The 23,973-nt window shown below is 36.8% G+C and overlaps 1 protein-coding gene across 6 annotated transcripts in view; it reads right to left on the bottom strand.

The window, feature by feature from the left end:
- The window catches only part of Marchf1 (membrane associated ring-CH-type finger 1), a 764,409-nt gene that overhangs the window by 383,741 nt on the left and 356,695 nt on the right, over positions 1 to 23,973 (bottom strand). The gene's annotated exons all lie outside the window — the stretch shown is intronic.

Below are 23,973 nucleotides of genomic sequence, written 5' to 3'. Positions count from 1 at the left end.
CCTCTATGCAATTTTAATTGCGTAAAAATTTTCTCATTGGTTAGAGAAGCAAGACAATGTGTGTGTGACATTTTTCCTTGAAGGTACCCTGTTCCTTTTTTCTGTAAGTTTCTCCCTTTGCTTCCATCTCCCTTGCCTTCCTTTAGTCTTCTGAATCTTGTCTTTGCTTTGCTGTGCTGCAGACTGCAGATTCCTGAATAATGGGGACTGTGTCTCACAAGGCTTATGAGATATTTCAAGAGAGGCTTCCTTGTTCCTCTGTTACTTCTTACTGTGTGGTCTTTGGAAGGCTGCTGGCACATGCTCTCCATAATCTGAGCTATTGGCCTACATTCCTATGGTCCTGATGCTCACAGGCTCACAGCTATGGGATTACTTTACTAAAATAAGTCTGACTCGTGTGTGTGTGTGTGTGTGTGTGTGTGCATGCGTGCACGCACGCACACACGCACGGTTAGAGCGGTATTGGGGAAGAACCTGGGGCTTCATGCATTATCCATATTTCTACCCAAAACAAGGCTTAATGATAACCTTGTCTCTATACCTCAAGGTTCAATGTCCATTACTTAATAGATTCTTGGGTAGTGTAATCTGAATTACAAATGCCTCCTGGAAATCTCAAACTCATAAAACCTTAATTTTTTTTTTCAATGAAGAGTTTATAGCTGCTTACCAAGATTTTGGCTGGGGAGTTACTGTATATTGCCATTATTATGTTGAGATATAGTCACTGTAGCCCTAAATTCTCTAGGTTTCCTAACCAGGATCTGAGAAGCTTCTTCTTGCAATAGATGGTGATTAGCACAGACTCATAACTAACCTAGGCTCAGAGAATGAGGGACTTCAGTGTTCAGTCCTAAATGGAACATACACATTGCACCATCTTTCCCTCACCTCTCAGGCATCACTGAAGAGGAGGGTCAGGCAAAGTGTAAGAACCAGAGACTGCATGAACACACGGAAAGCAGTGATTCCTAGACACAGAAGAGCAGTTGTACACATGAACTCAGTGCTTGTGACAACATGTGCAAGACCTGTGCAAGCTCAAGCCAGACCAGATCCCAGAAGGGAAAGGGGAGGTGTTCACTAAGCTCTACCATTAGTCAAGAAGCTCCTGGCAATAAACAGCTGTTGAGTCGGTGTTCTTCAGAGAATAGCTCTTGTGAAGTCAACTGTCCTTCAGAGGAAGGGCACGCATCCAAGAATACAACACAAATTTGGCATCACAAATTGGACTTGGTAAATGTATGTGTGTGTGTGTGTGTGTGTGTGTGTGTGTGTGTGTGTGTGAGAGAGAGAGAGAGAGAGAGAGAGAGAGAGGGAGAGGGAGGAGAGAGAATGGAAGGGAGGGAAGATACAAAGTTGGATAGGTAAGGAGGGGGCATGGGTCTGAGAGGAGCCAGGAGAGTGAGTGAACATGATTAAAAAAAAAACAAAAACAAAAACAAAAAAAAACAAACATTGAATGAAATTCTCAAAGACATAATTTTACAAATATTTTATAAGTTTTAACCAAGGGGGCTAACATTTTGAAAGTAAAGCCTGTAAATGAGGAATATTATAAAAAATTAAAGATATATAACTTGAAACCTCCGCATATGAAATTGAATTATACCAAAGGGCTTTTTCCCCCATACACACAGTTTCCAAATGTCTTGTTCTACATAGTGCAAACTAAGACTAGAACAGCTTAAAATACTAGGAAAGAAGCTTAAATAAGAAGAGGCGAGCAATGTGTGGTGCTGTGGATTGCACTTGGAAACTGCCAACAGCCCTATACATTTGGAAGTGCTTATTTTTACTCTTGCTTATCTAGAATCCTTAATGGCCCCTCAGGGTACCATAAAGAGATAGGCATCTGTGTGAGGAAAGATTTGAATAATCAGCTTAAAAGAAATCAGTCAAATCCAGAAGAGCGTGTTCATCCCATGTTTATATCCTCTGTTCAAGGGCAGTAGGTGGTAAATTTTAAGGAAGGGACAATCAGAGTGGATGTGGTAATGTACCATTACCAGAACCTGCCATGATGACTCTGCAGTACAAGAAGGCATCAAAAGAATTGTTAACAATTTTTAGTAATAAGATACAGAGTACAAACCAAATTCAGAGTTCTTGATAGTTATGGACATAATTTGCAGAGTATTATTGGTGTGATAAAATGATAGTATGGTAAGGGAAAATACCAATTCATAATTCATTAGAATAGTTTTATTCTCAGGAAAGTCAAGATCAAGCTCTGTGAGAGAAAAATGTTATTTCTTGAATTCTTCTAAATTAGTACCATTTAAAGTTGAGGGAAAATCTTGGGCATCTTTAAGAAAACGTTAGGAAGTCACTCAGTAACTCTGTGCCATAAAACTGAAGAGGACATTATCATTTTCTTTCTTACATCAGTGTTATGTAGTAAACAGAAAGGAAGCACCTTTTGTGAGCTGTACAGTGGATCCCAGAGACCCACTATTTTATCAAGATTCCCCTGACCACCAGGCTCTTTCAAACATGCTGAGACTATGGAACACATTTAAATCCACCATCTGCCAATCACACATATCTACTGTAATTTGCAATTCTTGATGACATAGGTGTTAAACTAGTACTGTTTGGTTTTACATGATTGGAATTTTGAATATCTCTCTGTCTATTTCCAACATTACATTAAGATAGTTCAGCTAAGTAAAGCAACTTTACATCAGCAATTAATTGTCTTCAAATGAGAAATGACACAGATTGGCAGATACTCCCCACAGAGCAAACTGATCCTCTGTTTCCATCTTATTATTATAGAGCTGTTTCTTTTTATATGAATCAGATATATTTTCCTACAACAGACATCTCTTATGAATATCATAGAGAAGAAAGAACTCACTGACAAAGTCAAATTTAGCTTTAAAAAGTAAATTGCACAAAATTTATCCCAGAAAATCTATATATATATAAAGGAATTTTTGTTCAAGAATTAAAACATCCTGTAAAGAAATAAATGTCTGGTATGTGTACCTCTCAAGATTTGATAAAAGATGCTGTACAAGAAAAGTGTAGAAAAGTGATTCGGAAGTAGGTGATCTCATGGGGTGACACTTAATGTAATACCTCAGAAATCAATTTTGGAAGATCAATTAAACTCATTTCTAATTGCTATTGACAAAAATTGTTCCTTCAAGTCATCAAAATATTTCTTCTGAATTCCTTCATGTGCACACTACTGTGAAATCCATTTTCCAAATGGATCATTTATTGAATATTTTCAAGATATGTATCACTCCCTTTGTTTCTAGCTCCCTGTGTTTTTTTAACTTCTTTCTGAATGCTTTTTAATTTCTGCATGTTTAGATCAAACTTGAGAATAGATTGGAAATTTCTATATAGAAATACTCAGCAATTCATCCAAGGTTTCTTATTATCTGTTATTCATTCTGCTAAGTATTCCCATTTTTTTTAACCACTACTTATTATGTTTACCATAGACAAGAAGGAAACAATTCCTATAAAATCACTGTCCAGGGCTAATCTCTTAGGTCTAGTTAATCTATTGAAATCTCTTTCCTCTAAATTTGAGCTCTTTGATAATGAAAATACATTTGTTAAGTTTCTGGGCTAATTTAATTTTAATGTAATTGTTTATGCTGTAATGTTGAGCTTTAAAAATGATAAAGTTGTTCTCAACCTTCCTAATGCTCTGACCCTTTAAAACAGTTATTCATGTTTTGGTGACCCCCAGCCATAAAATTATTTTAGTTGTTACTTCATAACTGTAATTTTGCTACTGTTATGAAACATATTGTAAATATTTTTGGAGACTGAAGTTTGCCAAGGGGGTCATGATCCACAGGTTGAGAAGCAATGCACTAGAATCATAGGAACTATGAAAGAGTAAAGAGTCTGAGAAGATGGAACAGTGAGCTAAGAACCCACAAAGTAAGTGTGAGGCCCCGCAGTGTAGAAGGACAGAACATATATAAAAGCTGGGGACGGCCACATGTTCCTGTAACTCTGGTTCTGGATTGCAAAGACAGGAAAACCCCAAGGACTCACTGGACAGCAAGTCTAGGACAGTGAACTTCAGCAAGATGACTGTCTCAAATCAAACAAACCAAAGTAAGATGTAAAATGAGAAAAGAAGACACTCTGATGTTAACCTCAGGCTGCCACATGTATTTCCTTACAATGATGGTTGCATACACACACACACACACACACACACACACACTCACTCACACACACACATATGCACACATACACACAAATTTTTAAAAACTAAAATGTAAGTCTTCTGCATCACAGTACACAAACATAAATACTTTTGACATCTAAGTTATCTTTTGCAATAGATAGCAATGATAAATATTGTAGATATGAGATATAAATAAGCAAGACAATTTATTTTTATAAATTTGGTTCATATATCCAATTTAGTTTTCTATCACTTAGTTTTATATGAGTACTCTTTTTTGACAATAAAAATTCTTAGAAATAAATATCTAAGTATCATATTTTCTTTTAAAATATATTGAAGTAATATTAATATATTTGTGAATATTTATTCATTCATCTTCTATGCATCAAAATTATGCTTAATGTGTGGAATACAGAAAGATTTGTACATCTCCACACCAGCAGTCTATTAGATGAAGTATCACATTTAAGAAATTATAACACAGAATGGGAAGCACTTAGATGCTATAAAAGAACATCATGCTTTGCGATTTCAGAAGTGGCAAAAAATTAACATCCAGTTTTAGATGGCAGTCCAAGGAAGTAGGTGCCTTTAGCTAAGCTTTGGACACATGGATTTAAAAGAAGAGAAAGCATGAGCTGGGAGGCAGAGGCAGATGGTCATCTAAAGAGTGGGTGAGACATTGCAGAAAGTATGGCACAGTACATTCAAGGTTGCCTGCACCAGAGTCTCACAGAACAGACACCAAGAGAGAAGAACACTGTGACATGGCTAAAGTCAGTACCAGTTGTGGGCTGCTAGTGATTTCCATCTTTTATTTACTCAATTTCCTCTCAGATTTTACTTACTGTACTTAAGAAAGTAAATAAGTGCCAAGAATTTCACTTACAAAATAATAAACAGAGAGCCTGGAGACACAGTTCAGAATTAAGGACACAAAAGACCTGGGTCAAATTCTCGAGCATCCACATGGTGGCTCATGCATGTCTTTAATTACAGCTGCAGAGGACACTAGACAAAAACAGAAATTCATGCAAAGCACTTATACACATAAAATAAAAATAATAATTAAAAATAACAAGTGGTTAATTTGGTTACTATGGCTCATGTGTTCAAGGCTTTGTTGTCAGACTGGGTACTACTGAGGGAGTATGATGAGGCAGTTAGTTAGAGGAACTTAAGTCACCAAAGGTATGCCCTTGAAGGAGATATTGAGGGAACCCTAATCCCTTCCTTTCTCTTTCCAGAGAACTGCTCCATTGTGCTGATATATTTCCTTACCTCCATTCTAAAAGCACAGGAACACAGGATCAGAAGCATGACCAAAGGCATACAGCTAGTATGTGTCAATGGTCTACCTCAGTCCTGAGAAGTTTTACTCCAAAGTTCAGGCTTTTGGCTAATTTCTCTCTTTTCCTATGTTTATGATTAATTAATAATTGTTATAAACTCAAGGAACAATATGTTAGTTTTAATATTATGATACACACATTCTTATTAAACTGGCGCACGCCTTTAATCCCAGCACTTGGGAGGCAGAGGCAGGCAGATCTTTGTGAGTTCGAGGCAGCTTGGGCTACCAAGTGAGTTCCAGGACAGGCGCAAAGTTACACACAGAAACCCTGTCTCAAAAAACCAAAAAAAAAAAAAAAACCAAAAAAACCCCAAAAAACAAGAAAAAACAAACCAAAACAACAACAAAAAAACCTCAACTTAATTAGCATAGCTATCCCTTCCTGATCAATTCTTATATTACTTTTGGCTCACCTTGAGTAGACATATAAAATACTATGACAGTGATCAATCTGGTTGAGATGTGATTCTGTAGAATTCTAGACCTAATGTCTAGACCTTTCCAAGGTCTTAAGCCACTGCTTGGTCCCTCTGGCTTTGATCTCCAGAGATCTTTGACAGTTAATTGATTTTCTCCTAGCAGGACTACAACTACTGATCAAAATAAAGGCATAGTCAGGAAGGGCTGAAAAAAGCCAAAGACTAACATTTTTTTACAGTAATTTTCCTATTGATTTGATGATATTTTCCACCAGGAAAAGACCGTTAAGAGAGAGAGAAATAAAATAGCAATAAGTAAAAATAAAGAGCATGAGATTTTGTTCATAGATGAAGTCATTTAAAACAAACCCTAAATACAGTGTCTGTTAGAGACACATGAAAGCACAAGCTGATCCCAATGATCAAGGGACCCACTCCTCCTCACACATCCAAAACTACCAAGTGCTTGGGTGCTCTGTGGACTCTCAAATGGAAATGCTCTCAAATAATCCTTCAGTGTTATGAAAAGTTTTAAAGTGATGAAAACAGAGCTGCCAAATATCCCACTGAGACATTATAAATTGAACTTAACACACACATATGGAAATTCACAAGTCAAAGGAGACAGAGTCAGAATGGTTTTCACAAAAGGAGCGTCTGTGCAAATCTGCTTCTGCTCCAGTTTAGAGAATCTCAGAATGAATATCAAGAAACAGTAACAGTTCTCCCATGTAAACGGAGACTGAACAGTGGAGCACAGTGGAAGAATGAGATGTGTAACGATATTAAGTAGGAGAGACTGCATAGTGCTAATCTCTGTAGAGTAACTGCTGCCTTTGGTAAATTATTCATGAAGGAGAGACCATTTATTTGCCAATCAAAACATATAGACAGAAAGTTTTACATCAATAATGTATTCTAACAATTAATATTGAATTTATAATAAAAGAGAGGTAGGCTTTAAAATTTTTCAACATGTTTCCTAAGTTTCTTCTCCCTCAAGAAGTATTATCAAGGTGTGTTTAGTCCTCTTCATGTTCAGTATACAAATAAAAAGCAAGCTGTGTGTAAACACATTTTACATACTTTTATACTAACATATCATGTACATGAAGTGGAACAATTTTCATTGTATAACTTATTACATGTAATAAATTAACATCAGTATGTATAATGATAACCATGTGGGTCAGAATATAGAAAAACTAATTAATACTTCTTACAAGGATAACCATTAATCTTTCAAATATTCATTTTGCCTGTGTTTCAACTTCATAAAAAAGGATCATAAAATTGATAGATATTAACACCTGGATTCTTTCACTTCACAATCTGTGAAATTCATCCATATTTTTTGTGGGAAATTGTAGTGTTTTTAAATTTGACATTATATAAATTTATTATATAGTATTTGTTCACTAACTTGTTATTGTATTATTTCCAGTTACAGTAAAGATGATTGTTGATAAGGTTGCTAAGTACATGTTTATGATTACAATATTTCAAATGAACATATATATATACATAAACATCTGTTATATATACATGATTTTAAATACCTGTATACATATTTACACATATTTAAACATACATGCCTAAATACCTGTACATCTCATATATGCTTTTCATTGACTATATATATGGTCATATATATAATCATATATAGTCACACACGCACATATATATATAGTACATGTGTACCTTGCAGTGACTATATATATGTATGTATGTGTGTGTATATATATATATATATATGTATTATATATAATTTCCAGTCAAAACACATGGAATTTATAAGAAGGAGAGTATGTGGATGCTGCTTTTTAATAATTACATCCACATATTTCTCCAAAAGAATGGCTTATCAATTGTACTGTCATCACACTTTTGGAGGATTTCAATTACTCTGTATTCTACAAATACTTAAAATTATCAGCCTTTTGAAGGTTTTATGTGCTGAGGCACATGATAATAGGACTCCATTTGCTATTTAATATGTATTTTTCTGAAAAAAAAAAAAAACAAAAAAACCAACCAACAAGAAAAATAAGAAGGAAGGTAAAACCACTACTTATAACTATAACACAGAACTGAAACAAGTATCAGGATGAGCAGGAAGTCCCAGAAATACCCACAAAGGAGATGAGCAACTTTATTATTATCAGAGAACCTAGAAATATTGGAGCATACAGAAGTCTAGACTAGTATAATGGAGATAAGCCACAGTAATAGAGGAAAACTCTAGTGAGTGAAAAATCAGTGTTGAATAAAAACTATGAAGGTGCTTTTTTGTTATTCACTCGCAAAATCCACTTTAAAATCTTGGATTGTTGAAAGACTATCACTATGAATGCCATGCATCACTCCCCTCCCCTCCCCTCCCCCATCTCCCTCTTTCCTTCCCTCTCTCATAAAGGGACTTCATGGTTTCCACATGCAGAATATGGTGAGGTCAGCATTCCCTCCTTGCATGATCTAAGTTCTAACTGCTAGATCAAATGTTTTAGATAACTCTAAACAAAACAGGCTCAACAAGATTCACAATCCATGTCCTGAAGCCGGGGACATTTTCAATTTAAATAAGCCATTTGGAGCATCCCAGTGAACACATACAAGCCACGGTTATAGTAACGGAAACTAAAAGTATTGTAGTAGAATGTCACACATCTGCATTTAGCAAATGGATATTTGGAAGGAAAAATGGGGGTCTTTTGTTTACATCAATGAAGATATTTAAATTTTAAATGATACCTTCAAAGTGAATAGATTTTAAAGTATTTTGCCAGTACATTATATATATATATATATATATATATATATATATATATATATATATATATGTATATACACACACATATATATCTACATATATACATATATATGTACATATATCTGTGTGTTGATCATATTCATTCTTCCTTTACCTCTTCTGTCCCATTCCCACTCCTGAAAACTGAATGGGGATTTTTATGCACAATTTCTCAATTATGAAACTTCATTTTAAATGACCCAACAAGACTAGGAAGTAAATATTCCAGCACTAAGAAGTACAGACTGGCAGCTTAGCACAGAGAGTAATTTTGGAGTAGACTACACAAATGTGAAACAAGTCCTGTTTAAACTGCTTTCAAGAAAAAGATAGACGAATATCCACGGGCTCTCAGTATAATATAAAATACACAATAGTGCTAATCTGTTATCTGTCATAAGGGCTCTAAGATGTAAGAAGAGAGCAAGCACATGTTTTCGATTGGCATTTTGTGCAAACACTGTGTGTGTGAACTCAAGCAAGCAGAAGCCCATATGATCAGACGCTCATGAGAAAAGAGGTCAAATGGTAGAGACATTAATTCTTTTCTTTCTTCCAAATGATATAATGGAAATTGGTAATAGAGGGCACACACTCTCTTTCCTCATATGTTGTCTAAGCTTTCTTTGCTGTTGTATGATTGTCCACTTTTGGATTAGCCAATTAACATTTGAATGCGGTATTCACAGATTGCTCAGCTTTGGAAAAATTCAGTTACATAGTTGTTTTTTTTGTTTTTTTCTAATCCTCCTTCAGAAAATGAAAGCATCCATGGTGTCTCTTAGATAATTTCCACAGTATGGAAAATTAAAAGGAACTGTCATTGCTAAATAACCACTTCTCATTGATTTGTTCTGTCTTTCCATTAACAGTTACTCAGCATTATCTATAGTCTAATAATTGGTGACAGATTCTTTAAAGATATGATCAAATTCAAATACGATCCTTTGGATGGCTCAAAATCCATTGTGAAAGGTGTTCACAGTCTGTGTGGGAACAAAGTGAAGGCAGTCACCTGTCACCTAACAGGGAGGATTCAGAAGAAACTAAGACTCCTGGTACCACGATCATATAATTTTAATCTCTGCAATTGTGAGGAAATACATCTGGCTTTTAAGTTACCTAGACCTTGTTACACATCCTTTGAAAATGAGTACATTGTGTCTGGTATTCCATGGTTTTCCTAATGTTTCCCCAATTATAAACTAGTAGCTTGTAAAGCTTAGGGTAAAGTAGAATTATAGGAATATATTTTAAATTCATGTTTCTGAGAATGACTTTTGTGTGCAGGAGTTTAAACCCCTGGTTATATATTTTAAGTTGATGAGGACAAAACTATTTAAGAAATTTTTGTTTGTTTGTTTATACAATTATTGGAAAGAACACCCAAAGTGCTTTTTAAAATCAAGACTAAGTTAAAGAGTTTCTGTCCCTAAGCCTTGCAATTTTTTTTTTCTATACCTAGTTGTATTGATTGGCTTAAAACTTAAAATTATGCTGTAAGTTATGAGATTATGCATGATACAATTATCAGGACCACTCCCTTGCCATCTCTATTAAAACAGGTTCTTAAACTCTTCTGAGTATCCTAAACAGTGGCACTCGCCTCACAGAACTACTACAGAGATTAAATGAACTATTACATATGGAGAGAGATAGAACCATTGAATGCAAATCTCTAACTTTTACCTGTAAGTTGTGTACATTAAAATTATATGCTCCTTATTTTCACTAGCATCAATTCTAGTAGACAAACTCTGGCCAGAATGATTTAATATTTTTTATATAACCTCCCTCCCAGTTCATCCTCGTCAAACAAGGTTTTATCTCCTTCTTACAAGTCATACAAGCTATTTTAACATGGAGAATTTGACATGGGAAATTTGTTTACCAGGTTTGTATAACTAAGAAAGCAGAACAAAGGAACATTAGGTAGGCAATAACTATAGAAGTCCATAGACATCTCCGGAGCTGAGAAAATAAAAAGGGCTGTATTAAGTTTCTGAACTCTCAGAAGTTCAGAGAAAGGCACCTAAGACTACAGTTGAAATCTTTTTAGGAAAAAAGTAACAGGTGTTGGCATATTCCAGAATGCTATAGGGAGGTTCCAACCTACTCAGGACTCAATGAAAGGATGCTATCATTGAGAATTTAGGGTTTCACGTGAATCTTGATAAAACTTGGAGAAATAAATTGGGCATTTCATTATAGCTACCCAAGTAGATTAGACAATTAGTGTGGCCCACTCGCCACCATGAATGAGCACCATCTAATCAGCTGATGACCTGACTAGTACAATGACTTACCTTCTCCAAGAAGAAATCCCACCAACCTATACTTTGCACCTTTTCTCATAGCTAGACATTCTATTGTCATCAGCTCTTGAACATACCAAGCATTTTTGATCTTATAGGCACATTCCAGACAAACTAAAACAACTGTCTCTGCATGATTATACATCTTCTTAAGTCAGTTTCTCTAGAGAACCTTGAATGATGCATACCTGACTAGTACTGACCTTAGCATTTCAGAGGGAAACTGGGAGTGAAGAGTTCAGGTCTCTGTGAAAGAGATAGTGGCTGGCTGCCCACAGTACTTTGTAGGCTTGAGGAATGGGCACTGCTGGGGCTGAAATCTCCAGGATCAGATGCTGCACATGTGTTCCTGACAGCTCTGTGTAGTCACTTTCAGGCTGACTCAGGAAATGTGTGAAAAAGAATGAGGTGTAAACAAGGTGCTGTGGCTTGAGTGATCAGGATGACTCTGACAGGAGAATTCTTCCAGCTTGGTGATCCAGTGAGCAGTAACATGGGTTACTGGAGCATGGACTGTTCACAGGTGCCCACCTCCTTGACAACTAGTGAATAGTGATCCCCTTCATAAATTCCACCTCTGTTTCATATAAGTGCAAGGATTGACAGGGTCACATGAGGATCTCCTGAAGGTCTTTTAAGAGTCACATGAGCTTCTTGGCCCTCCTATTTCCTTCTGTGAGGGAATATTAGTAGGCCAGATTTTGCAAGATTCTCCAATGAATCTTCACAAGCTGTTCTGGTTTAGGATATCAATACTATTGTCCCACTCACAGGAAACACCTACACTACAGACTAGATACATCATCCACTCTAAGAAGGTATGTGTGTGCACTTGAACTGCCAATCTAACACAAACAGCTTTGTTCTGAATAACAAGTCATAAATATCATTTATATATCTGGAATGACTCTTACTGTCTCCCTACAAATAGGTACAAAATTTAGGCTGCCTTCTGTCCCTCTCTAGTGACAGAAGCTCATGTGTCACTAGTGATGTTCATTATGTCTTTGTTACAGTTACAATCACACTGAAATACTTTGTAATTTAAAGACACCTCTCCATTAAATAACAATATCAAGACTTAAATAATAAGGAAGCAATGAAGCAGAAGCATAGAAACACACATCTATACATATATCTCCACACCTATATGCACACTGGACCTGAGCATAGCTGGTTGTCATGGTGTTTTGTCTTAAAAAAAAAATCACAGATTCTTTTAGTTATCAGTTGCTTGTGGGTAATCTATATCTTCATTCTTAATCTGAATCCTCAGTGCATAATACACAATTGGAGTAGAGGCACAAAATGCAGTCCATTAAATTTTGTCATTCCACTCATCTCAGAGTTTGGATTCTTTGACACATTGTCCTAGTTTTGCAATTGTGTCATGATCTACTTCACTTCTGCAAGTAAGATCGGTCATTCCAGCAAGTACGGTGACATGTGTTTTCAGCTTCTGGAAAGGCACAAAATGACCAGATGGCTGTCTCAATAATTGCTCTTCTGTCCCCTGGTGAGATTATTTTCCTCTCAGGAAGTAAGAAATTCCTATCAGTGGAATCTAAATTGCTGGAAATAGATGTAAAAATTCTACAAGAGGGCTATCCAGTAAACAATATCATTCCTTCTTTTTCTCTTCACCCCCAGATTCATCTAGTCTGGCTGTGGGAAGAAAGGACATGATATCCTGATCACTGTTCATTACTAGAAACATTCTATTCATTGAGCAAAAATAAATGTCACCCTTAGAGAAGATAGTCACTCATCCACATGGTAATTAAATTTCAATAGAAAATCCCATCATCCTACTAAGGCCAGCTGCTTTAAAATGACGGACTGAATGGATAAAATTTATAATGCTGTGAGTAAGAGTCTACTGGTACACCCCACCGGAGTGAATGAATACCTGACTCTGGGAAATGGGGTGTGAAAGAAAATGAGAATTTGGCACCCCATAGACGGTAGTAGAAGTTTTTGAAGCATGGAGTGCAAATGAGTATCCAGAACGTAGTCTGAAGATTCCAGTGAGAACGATTATTTCCTCTTTAGTATAAGGTTTCCAGGGATGTGACCGAACGGTACCAATTGGTAAAGGTTCCATTCGCAAACTTTGTGTTAATTTCAGTTAATGAAGGTATTAGGAATCCATGGTGGTGGTAGCCAGATCAGCCATGGTGAGCAAAATTTCACACTATGAAGCCCAAATCCTAGCTTTGATTTATGCCACCAGAGTCTCTTTGTCCCTTTTGAGATTAGTAAAGATACTCAGATGAATTATCAAAAAGAAAGATCGATTCATTCCTTTAACCTAGAAGATATATCTAAAGTGAGAACAGGAAGTAGATGACTTTCTTATCTCTTGTCTGACTAGATACTGGTAAATCAAGCTGGTGGTATTTGCAAGTGGGTGGAGACTGCACATCTGCATGCACATTTAGTGTACTCATGACTAAGGATGATGCAGAGTGAAACAATCTCTGAGGCACAGCCCTCTCCTAAAGAACACACAACTATAAACAGAGATGTCGGCAGTATAACCAGCCCCACTGTTTTCAATGCTCCTGTAAACCTCGCTTGTCTGAGTCCAATTCTGGGAATAGCTGCAGGTCCAGAACAGGAGGACAGGCTATGGGCTTTGTCTTTGATGTCTCTGCTTTTTTATCCCGTTTTGTGTTACTATTGAAAACTTCCATGTTTATAGTACAATTTATGATCTGAATGTCTCTAATTGTACCATGCACTCTTGTGTGTTAACTACTGGGGAAAAAGCCAGACAGACATCCACAAAGCCCATTTTTCTGTTCATTTCTTTATTGGAAGACTCTGTAGATAGTTTGTAGTAGCCATTCTTCATGTTTCTTCATATTATATGCACATTCTAAAGGTCCATCTGCCTTGCTCCCTTCCATTCTTCCTTGTCTACCCATCTTTTCCTATATCCCATGCCATCAAGCCATTTTGCAAGTTACTACTGATAATTGGATGATGAAAACATATATCACACACAAACAATATACACACTATAGGCTAACACCCTCCACGGTCTCATTTTATTTCAAACTATATTGCTAAGGATTGAAATAGATAGATATAAATATAGATGTGCATATACACATTGGTGTATATTTAAAGTATTTTGTACAAGATAAAATTGCCAACAACATAGATGACTTCAAGTTTTATTTCATTCAGTTGAATAATGGCTTCTATCACCAGTTTTCGGGAAGATTGCTCATTGACACTGTACTACAGGAATGCAGCTGTCCACTTCCAGTTGATGTCAGCATAACACACTGAACCATCATTCCTGAGCAACCTCCTAGGGAAATATATATCTGAAGAGAGAATTCAATATAAAGGGAAAAGCCTTTAAGGAATGCTATGAACTGAAATCTGTGTTCCCCTGAATTTCTCGGCTGATCTCCTGCCCCTTAATGTGGTAGTATTAGAGAAGTAATTAGGTGAGGACAGTAGAGTCCTAATGAGTGGGATTATCACTGAATCAGAGAACATGACATGGTTTGTCTTACCCTTCATGCCCTTCAACATGAGAGGATACAGTTAGAAGATAGCCATCTACAAGGGAGGATGAGGGCCTCCCCAGACATCAGATGTGTTGGTTCCTTGATCCTGGGCATCCCAGCTTCTAAAACTGTGAGAAATTAATGTCTGTTGCTTAATCCACCTACTCTGTGGAATTCAGTTATAGAAACTGGAGCCAAGAGAAAGAGTCTCCTTTTTACACAAATTGTGATTTCTGTTTTATGTATTTATAAATGTCTCTAAATGTACTCAGAGAAAAGAGGAGAAATACCTCCTTATATATAAACACGGCTGGCTCTGCCTGTTAGGTGGGAATATATTCTAGCAGTCTGTACATACACGTGTGCTCCATGCCTGTTCCCTCGCTCAGATTTTTAAGTCCCTGTAGGAAATACACAGGTACAACATCAAAGGTTCAAAGATGTGCTTTGTTCATAGAGGACAGGCATTTTATACTTGTCTCCTGGAACCCTTTCTGGTTTTATAAAATATTTGTGCATATTATTTCATAGAATCTGAAATAAATCTGTACTTTATATTAAAAAGCATTGCAAAAGTAACAAGTTTAAAAATGAAGTATGGACTACATGGGTGATCTCGTAAAGGAAATTCCCTCACGTCAACACCAGTAGTGAGAAGAGGAAACCATCCCAGTGTTGTGAAAGGAGTAACCTGGGCCAAATATAAAGTTTGTGACATAGACAATTAACATTTGCTTTTATAGTTGATTCTACTTATCTCGCCAAATATTATACTAGGAATTTTGAGGAGTCATCACAGTGCAGCACACGATGATTTCACCTTTGGAATTTCTATGCTAAATCAAGACAAGATAGATTCCATAATTTAAAACATACCTTATTTAAATTTAGATGCCTCATAGTTCAACCTAACTCTCTAGACTAGCTCTGTAACTCTGAGAAGAAAATTGACATCTCTAGTTGTTACTTAATTTAAAATAGAAATAATCTCTGGTAGTGCAAATTTATAAGCTCACCTTCCTGAGGTGGGAAGTTCTGCTTAGGTCAAGAGTAAATGCAGTTAATATTTCTTCTGCTTCTATTGTGTGGAACAATTTAAAGAGTATTGGTATTAAGTCTTCTTTGAAGATCTGGTAGAATTCTACACTGAAACCATCTGGTCCTGGGCTTTTTATGGTTGGGAGATTTTAATGACTGATTCTATTTCCTTAGGGGTTATTGGACTATTTAAATGGTTTATCTGGTCTTGATTTAACTTAGGTATGTGGTACCTATCCAGAAAATTATCCATTTCTTTTAGATTTTCCAGTTTTGTGGAATAGAGGTTTTTGAAGTATGACCTGATGATTCTCTGGATTTCCTCATTGTCTGTTGTTATGTCCCCCTTTTCATTTCTGATTTTGTTAATTTGGATGCTCTCTCTCTGCTTTTTGGTTAGTTTGGATAAGGGCTTGTCTATCTTGTTGATTTTCTCAAAGAACCAACTCTTTGTTTCATTAATCCTTTGTATTGTTCTCCTTATTTCTATTTTATTGATTTCAGCTCTCAATTTGATAACTTCCTGGCATCTCTTTTTCCTGGGAGACTTTGCTTCTCCTTGTTCTAGAGCTTTCAGGTGTGTCTTAAGTCAATAGTGTGAGTGAAATTTCTCTAACTTCTTTATGTGGGCATTTAGTGCTATATAAATGAAGACCACATGGGAACAGGAAGAAGCAAAGTGATAGAGAGGTCCCCAGAAATCCACAATGATACATCCACTGTAGTCTTCTGGCAATGGTTGAGAGAAAGCCTGATCTGACCTAGTCTGGGGATCAGATGGCCAAACACCCTAACTGTCATGCTGGAACTCTCATCCAATAACTGATGGAAGTGGATGCAGAGATCCTCAGCCAGGCCCCAGGTGGAGCTCCAGGAGTCCAATTGTCGAGAAAGAGGAGGGACTGTAAGAGCATGAATTGTTGAGACCAAGATTGGAGAGGCACAGGGACAAATAGCCAAACTCATGGAAACACATGAATTATGAACCAAAAGCTGTGGAGCCCCCAAATGGATCAGGCCCTCTGGATACGTGAGACAACTGAATAGCTTGAACAGTTTGGGATGCATCCAGGCTGTGGGACCGGGACCTGTCCTTAGTTCATGAGCTGGCTATTTGGAACCTTGGGCTTAGGCAGAGACACTTTGCTCAGCCTGGAAGGAGGGGACTGGACCTGCCTGTACAGAATCCACCAGGTTGAGCTGAATCCCCAGAGGAGTCTTGGCCCTGTAGGAGATGGGAATGGAGGGGAGGGGCTGGGGGGAAGGCAGGGATGAGGGTGGGAGGGGGGAGGACAGGGGAACCCATGGCTGATATGTAAAATTAAAACACAAATATAATTTTTTTTAAAAAAAGAGTAAATGCAGGGCAGACTGAGTAATTTGGTAGAAACAGTCTCAAAAAGAAAAGAAAGGAGAAGAAGAAAAAGATTAGAGATAATGCTCAGGGCTAAAGTGCTTACCTAGTTGGAGTGAGACCCTACACTCAATCACACAGGAGTAAATCTCTAGTATCACAAGGGGAAAAAGTGGGAGCAGTGGGAACAATTTCAGAGAAATTTGAACAATTTCAGTGAACTGTGTAATGTTCAGCCCCAACCGCCTACACACACACACACACACACACACACACACAGTGTCCTTTAAGGGGTGAAATAAAAGAAAACTTGGTCTTAGATGTCCCATGGTGAGAAGCTTTATAAAGCTCTAGAACTGGACTAGGCACTACATTTTGATGAATAAAGAGATGAAAAGGATAACCCAAGAATCCAAGAGAGCTAGTGCTGATGCCGCGATAAATGGGCAGATGCAGCAACAGTTGGGAAACGAGGTTGTCCTAATTAGAAAGAGTGGTACATGTTGAACACTACTAAATGATGATGTTTTAAATTCTAGTTAACCCTTCCAACTTCTAAGTTCTGGTCCTCTCACTTGCTGTTTTGGGCATCTCCCTCAGTGCATACACAGCACTACTGCACCATCCTAAATTCTGGCCCATAGACTGCTCTCTATTTCTCACGGGGACTCCACAGACACTTGCTGCTTTTCTGGTTCATCTCTCCAGAACAAAAATATAAGTATGTTGGTTTCCTCATTTGTGAAAGCAAAGATTGTACTATCCATGACATGGAGTTGTGACAATGGTCAAGGGATTCATGATTATTGTAAGTACTTAAAATGGCTTTTGGGACATAGTACGTGCTGTAAGATATTTGAAAGTTACTGCTTAAACTTATGGCTTAATTTTCAAAACTGTGAACTAGTATTCAGAGATGTTCAAAGTCAAATGAACAATTTATTGTGAAGTAGAAATGGGTCAACTTGACACACCTCAATAAAAATGACTGCATTTGGGCTTATAAGTAATAAAGTAGTAACATGCTTCTCTTCTATTGCTTTATATTTCCTTCCTCAAACAGCACAGTTCTATTTTCTGAAGTATCTGAAATTATAGGTTCTACATGCTTATTTCCCTGGACAAACATCCCAACCCCCCAGATTACTTGTAAATCTTTCAACAAGTACACTCTAAACAAAGCAAAGAAATTAGGCATAGGCTTCACTATGGCTCTACTTCACATGCAGTTTTCTTGATAAGGAAGCAGAGGCTCTGACTGACTGCAGCTGCTGTGAATGCTTCCTTCAGCATGATAATGGGAACTGTCCTGGACGCTTCTTCAGTAGCTGACTTTGTGTTGCATACATTGACAAGCTGGAGCTCTGAGAACTAGAGAGGATGAAAGAGGTGAGCTATTCTAAGGGGATGGAGAACTAAATGTTAGTGTTTGAAGACACTGTGATGTTTCTTTCCCAGTCTGAATATGTTTCTGTTTAATTTTCTTTGATAATACCACTCCTCTGTGTAATGCACAGTGATGGTGGAATATGCTGTGATGGGAAAACTTAATACTCCAAATAGTGTTACAAGTAAGATCCTTGTTTCTTCATTTTTTTCCTTTGCATAAAGATTTACTAGAAGCAATCCATTCTCTCATAGGTATTGTGTTATGTCTTTGGATCAAAGTTTCTGCTTTATACCATGTATACATAAACAACACAACAGACTCAGCGGGTTGTATTTATATGTTTGTGCATACACACACACACACACACACACACACACACACACACACACACATATATATATGTATATATATATATGCAACACTAACAAAAGTGAGGTTATTAATTTGAAAGTGAGGGAAGGCATGAGAGGGGCTAGAGAGTACCTGGGACATACTGGAGGGATGGCAGGGAAGGGGGAAATTGGTATCATTCTATTTTAGTAAAATATTCTGCATTGTGATGAGTTAAAATAATTTTCTTTAAATTTCACATTTCTCCTCTCTTTCTTATTAATTACTTTATGTTTTATTCCATTAGCAATTTCCTAATTTCTTTAAATGAAAAACTATATTATTTGAAAAATATTTCTTATGAATATTTCCATCTCTTCAGCATTTTCATCTCAGACCTCAACTCATACTCATGGCTCATTTTATTATTATTATTATTATTATTATTATTATTATTATTATATTCATTTAAATATCATCACATAACAGTGTCTTTGTAAGTAATTGAAAACAACATTAGCAAAGTAAAATAATCATACGAAATGTGTCTATTAATATGACATAGCTCACAGAGTCAAAGCAAACATTTAATTGCTCAATCTATACAAGATCAGGGGCCAGGAAATCTCCTTTGATATTGTCCACCATGAGAAAACCAGGATCAGCCATTTGATTCCTACTCTTGTTATTTCTCTCAAAACTTCAAATTCTAGGCAAAATGAATCACATTGGATGAGCTAGCTTTAGCTACCTGCATCTCAGTGAGAACACAGCAGAGTACCTGTTTATTATAATAGTTTTCCAACAGGAAATTAAGGTTCTGTTACTAGAAGAAAGAAAAATGGAGTCTGGATAAACAAAATCCCTAGAGAACCATTCAAGGACACAATGGCACTTGTGTCTCTTGCGAGTGCATCATGTTCATGATGTCTCTGTTCTTGGGCTTGCTCTAGACCCTTCCTTGCAATGTAAATATATGATTAAGGGTTATTACAGTCATGGCTTATAGAATATTAGATTGGACATGTCCTCTTATAATTCATACATTCCCATCAGCACAGAACGACTACCCAATATCTCAGGAATATGCACTGCTTCCTGAGTCAGGGCAGGACGCAAGAGCTCTCCCCTTTGGAATAAAAACATGCCTAGTTACAACGAGAGGACCAGTAGACAATCTTGCTGTCTTCTTTGCAAAAAAAAAAAAAAACTACCCACTCTGATAAACTTTCTGGAGATACTCCATCTCCAGTGATTGAGTGAGCAAGGTAGTAGGATAAAGGTCCAGGCATTTCAGCCAATTGCAGAGTGATTCTGCCAGGCTTACTTTGGAGCTCCCACCCTGGCTGAAGCTCATCAAAACTGGCTGGATCTACAGTACAGTGCAAGTGTTCCTCTACTCACTCCCACTGCTACTTTCTTTGCCAGTACTATTTCCAAAAACCACCAAATCTCTTCATCTTCTTCTGACCTGCCTACTCCAGAAAATCCTACATGCAATTCTTGGAAACTGAGGCAACCATAGTATGTAATTTGATCAAAATCACACTTACGTCAGGCAAATACTCAATTGGAAACACGCGTCCTTTGATGAGAAAACTAGAGCTATTTCTGTTTTACATACAACCTCGTGTATTTACAGACAGCATGACAGGTTAGCTGATTCAAGTCTTGCAAGATTAATGTGATTTTAATGTGTTTAGTATAGCTGCCAGGTAAAAATACCCATCTTCGTGAATTTACTACTGACATCCATGGACCTAACCATTCCAAGTGTCAGTTTTTGATTCATCTTTCCATTTTCACGGGCCAATGTAGTTTTGTATAGTCCTATAGGTACTGCTGTAATGCAAAGTGGTATTTTCATACACACATGAGCAGCATCAACAAAAACTGAGTGCCAGGTGTATAGGATGTTCTTAAAAACCCTATCCTATCTTCTATTCCCCATTCTCTCAAGAAAGTAATCCGGCATTTTTTATCTATATATTTATAGAAATAAAATTTTCCTTAATTTTCTCTGGACTCTTAGTTGGAGCTCAGAGTCAGTCCCTTTCCATGTGGAGGTCTTTGTCATGAAGTCTCAGGGATTATTTAGGTTTCTAATTGGAGTTCATTGAAATAGATACAACTGGGAAAAATAATGACTATAAAGACTCCTGCTGTCTTTTGAAATGAGATTTATTTTATAATAAGCCTACTATCTATGTGATAGGGGTTTCAACCTGGTCGGGGTTTAGTAAGGTGAATATGTGCAAGTGAGATAATTTTCAAATGATTTTGAAGCCCCCCACTCATAATATTTATAAATTAGTTTGTTAATAGTTAAAGTAGAAAAAACCCTAAACTTTTTGAATTGGTTACCTCAGTTTCAACAATACTGCAATTACAGATTTTCAACAGTTGAATATTTCATTAGCTCCTAAAATAGTTTATTACTAGCAACTCAATATTTTGCATATGAATTTAACTGAAAAATTACATTTCCTTGCAAATTCCTAACTCATTAACTGGTAATCTTGATATTTTAAAGGATAAAATTATTGTAAAGAAAATGAGATATAACAGAAAGATGTTGGCAATCCTCTGCTTTTAAGTGAGTTGGATGGACAAACCTTTATCTAGAAAATATGGAATTGCCATGGAGTCTAGCTTTGGAGAGGAGCCTGGGGTGAATCACCTTTCTAGAGCTGAATCAAAAATCTATACTCTATAGCTTCCCTACTCCTTAGGTCTTTGCATGGGAACTATGAAACTCAGCTTATTCTTAATTTCTACTACATCTAGCAAAAAGAAAAAAACCCCTAGATTCCAGATAGTGTTGAAATGATGCATCATTCATACAAAGGCATGCACTTTAAAGTTGCTATGCTGCAAGAATATGACATGAAAAGTGAATGTGACCATTTATTCACCATTAAAATTCAATGAATATATTTTTGGCATCATTGTGGACATATAGAATATCATTTAGGAAAAGGAAAATCTGATAAAAATGCTCTGTATTTTTCAGTACCCCAAAGTACATTTATTCATTTATTGTGTTGAAGGACATTACCTTAAAGGGGTCTGATGGACTGAGTTTTTAATGTCTTGTATATCATAAAAACTCTATTATTTTCCCTTATTGGATCTTCAATTCATTTATTTTTGTTTTGTTTTTATTGAGGCAGGGTTTTGTTAAATGGCCCATGTGGCTACAAACTTTTTATCTTCTTCCTTCAATCTTTTTTGTGTGTTGACACAGATGCCCATCAATCGTATCACAGCTTTCTCTTCTCCTGCTCCTGCTCCTCCTTCTCCTCCTTCTTTTCCCCTTCTTCTCCTCCTCCTTCTTTTTTTGAAGACAGGGTTTCTCTGTGTAACAGCCCTAGCTGTCCTGGAACTAACTCTGTAGACCAGGATTGGTCTTGAATTCACAGAGATCTTCCTGCCTATGCCTCTCAAGAGCTGAGATTGAAGGTGTGCACCACCACTGCACAGCGTCTTAACGAATCTTTGAATTGCATCCTCATGGATCTTTCCAAAATTTACCCTATACCCTTATACTCCAAATATATATACTAAAGTTGATACATTTAAATAGTACAGCAACCTCTACAGGAGTTTCTAGACTTCTTTAATCTAGAATGTCATGTTCATTTCCCAATTTTTAATAAAATTTAGGTTGTATAAATGCCTACTTAAAATCCTCCCATTGGTTTTGAGGAAAGATCATGTCTTCATTTATTTTATGTTCAACAAAGTCTCTAGGCTATGCTAAACACAACTGAACTATCAGTGGTAATTAATCTAGTTTTCAGTAATTCTAAATAGTTCTCATGAAACTATGGTTTTAATAGTACAGAGACACCTCAACTACCCTTAGCAATTAGAAAATGATTCAGTTTTCTATGATGTATTTTTCATGGAATGGAATTGTGTTGCTTATAAAATGCCTCTTAAATATTGCTGCACTGTTCTGTTGACATGTTGCCTTGATGACCATAAGAAAATACACATCTATTTCTAAATGCATGCTACATAATTACAGCATTTGTTAAATGGAGGCAGCCTTTCTCTTCCATACAAGCTTATGGAACATGAATGAAAATTGCACATTTAGATGGGCCGTGGTGGTGCACGCCTTTAATCCCAGCACTTGGGAGACAGAGCTAGGCGGATCTCTGTGAGTTGGAGGCCAGCATGGGCTACCAAGTGAGTTCCAGGAAAGGCACAAAGCTACACAGGGAAATCCTGTCTTGAAAAACCAAAAAAAAAAAAAAAAAAAAAAAAGAAAATAGCACATTTAGTAAGTAGTAACTGTAGAGAGCCAAAGAAGCTCTGAGTGAGTGAAGTTTCATATTGTTGACAAACACCAAGACCTTCTTGAGCCTGTGGAAAATTGGCAAAACCATTCCTCGTATGAGCCAGGATTATGAGGGTTGGCAAAGCTTTCCAGGGGTTCTAAATGAGTGTATGTAAGGGCTAGTAACTTCAGTTCTCTACATGCCTCGGACTGCTCTTAAAGAGTCCTCCAACCAAGATACCTGAGGGTCTGGGCTGCTGATGGTAGCAGGTGCCCTTCACCAGAGTGAGCACACCCCAAACTGACTTCAGCTTTCTGTACGTGTGTCTGTGTGTCTGTCCTATTTCATTCCCTCACCATCCCTATTTAGGTTTCCAGGACCCAAGACACACAGGGCATGGCAAGTAACTATTTACGTTTTATTTTTTGGACACTAAGCAAGTGTTCCATCTTAGGGTTCCTTAGAAATCTAAAATAACAACTGTGTGGCAGCTTAAGTCACTAAATTTGTAGTATTTTGTAGTAGACAGATGGTATTGTTAGTGACTTACTGTCCAGAAGCTACCTGCATTTACAAAGTTTAGTTTCACCTTATATCATATCACCTAAATTACCTTTAGATCATAACTATTTATACTTTTCAGTTTCATAGCTGAGACTAAAACTCTTGTGGTGTTATTGTTTCTTAAGAGGGCCATATAGTTTAACATGTCTATTTATATTGTCTGCTTCCAAGATTCTGAAGTCTGATATAAAATTCTATAGTGTGAATCGCTCTGTTTCCAGCTTACCACCACCCCACCATCCTGACAACTTTGTCTTTTTGCCATCATAATTATTAGTTCCTTACCATGTTGGGTCTTCCAATAATATTAGTTCCTTTCCATGTTGGGTTTTCCAATAAAGTACATTTCAAACCACTGGGCAGTGGTAGCCTATGCCTTTAATCCCAGCACTTGGAAAGGCAGGCAGAGG

The sequence above is a fragment of the Onychomys torridus genome, chromosome 17, assembly GCF_903995425.1.
Source record: "Onychomys torridus chromosome 17, mOncTor1.1, whole genome shotgun sequence".
NCBI lineage: Eukaryota > Metazoa > Chordata > Mammalia > Rodentia > Cricetidae > Onychomys > Onychomys torridus.
This window is presented reverse-complemented; position numbering and strand designations above follow the sequence as displayed.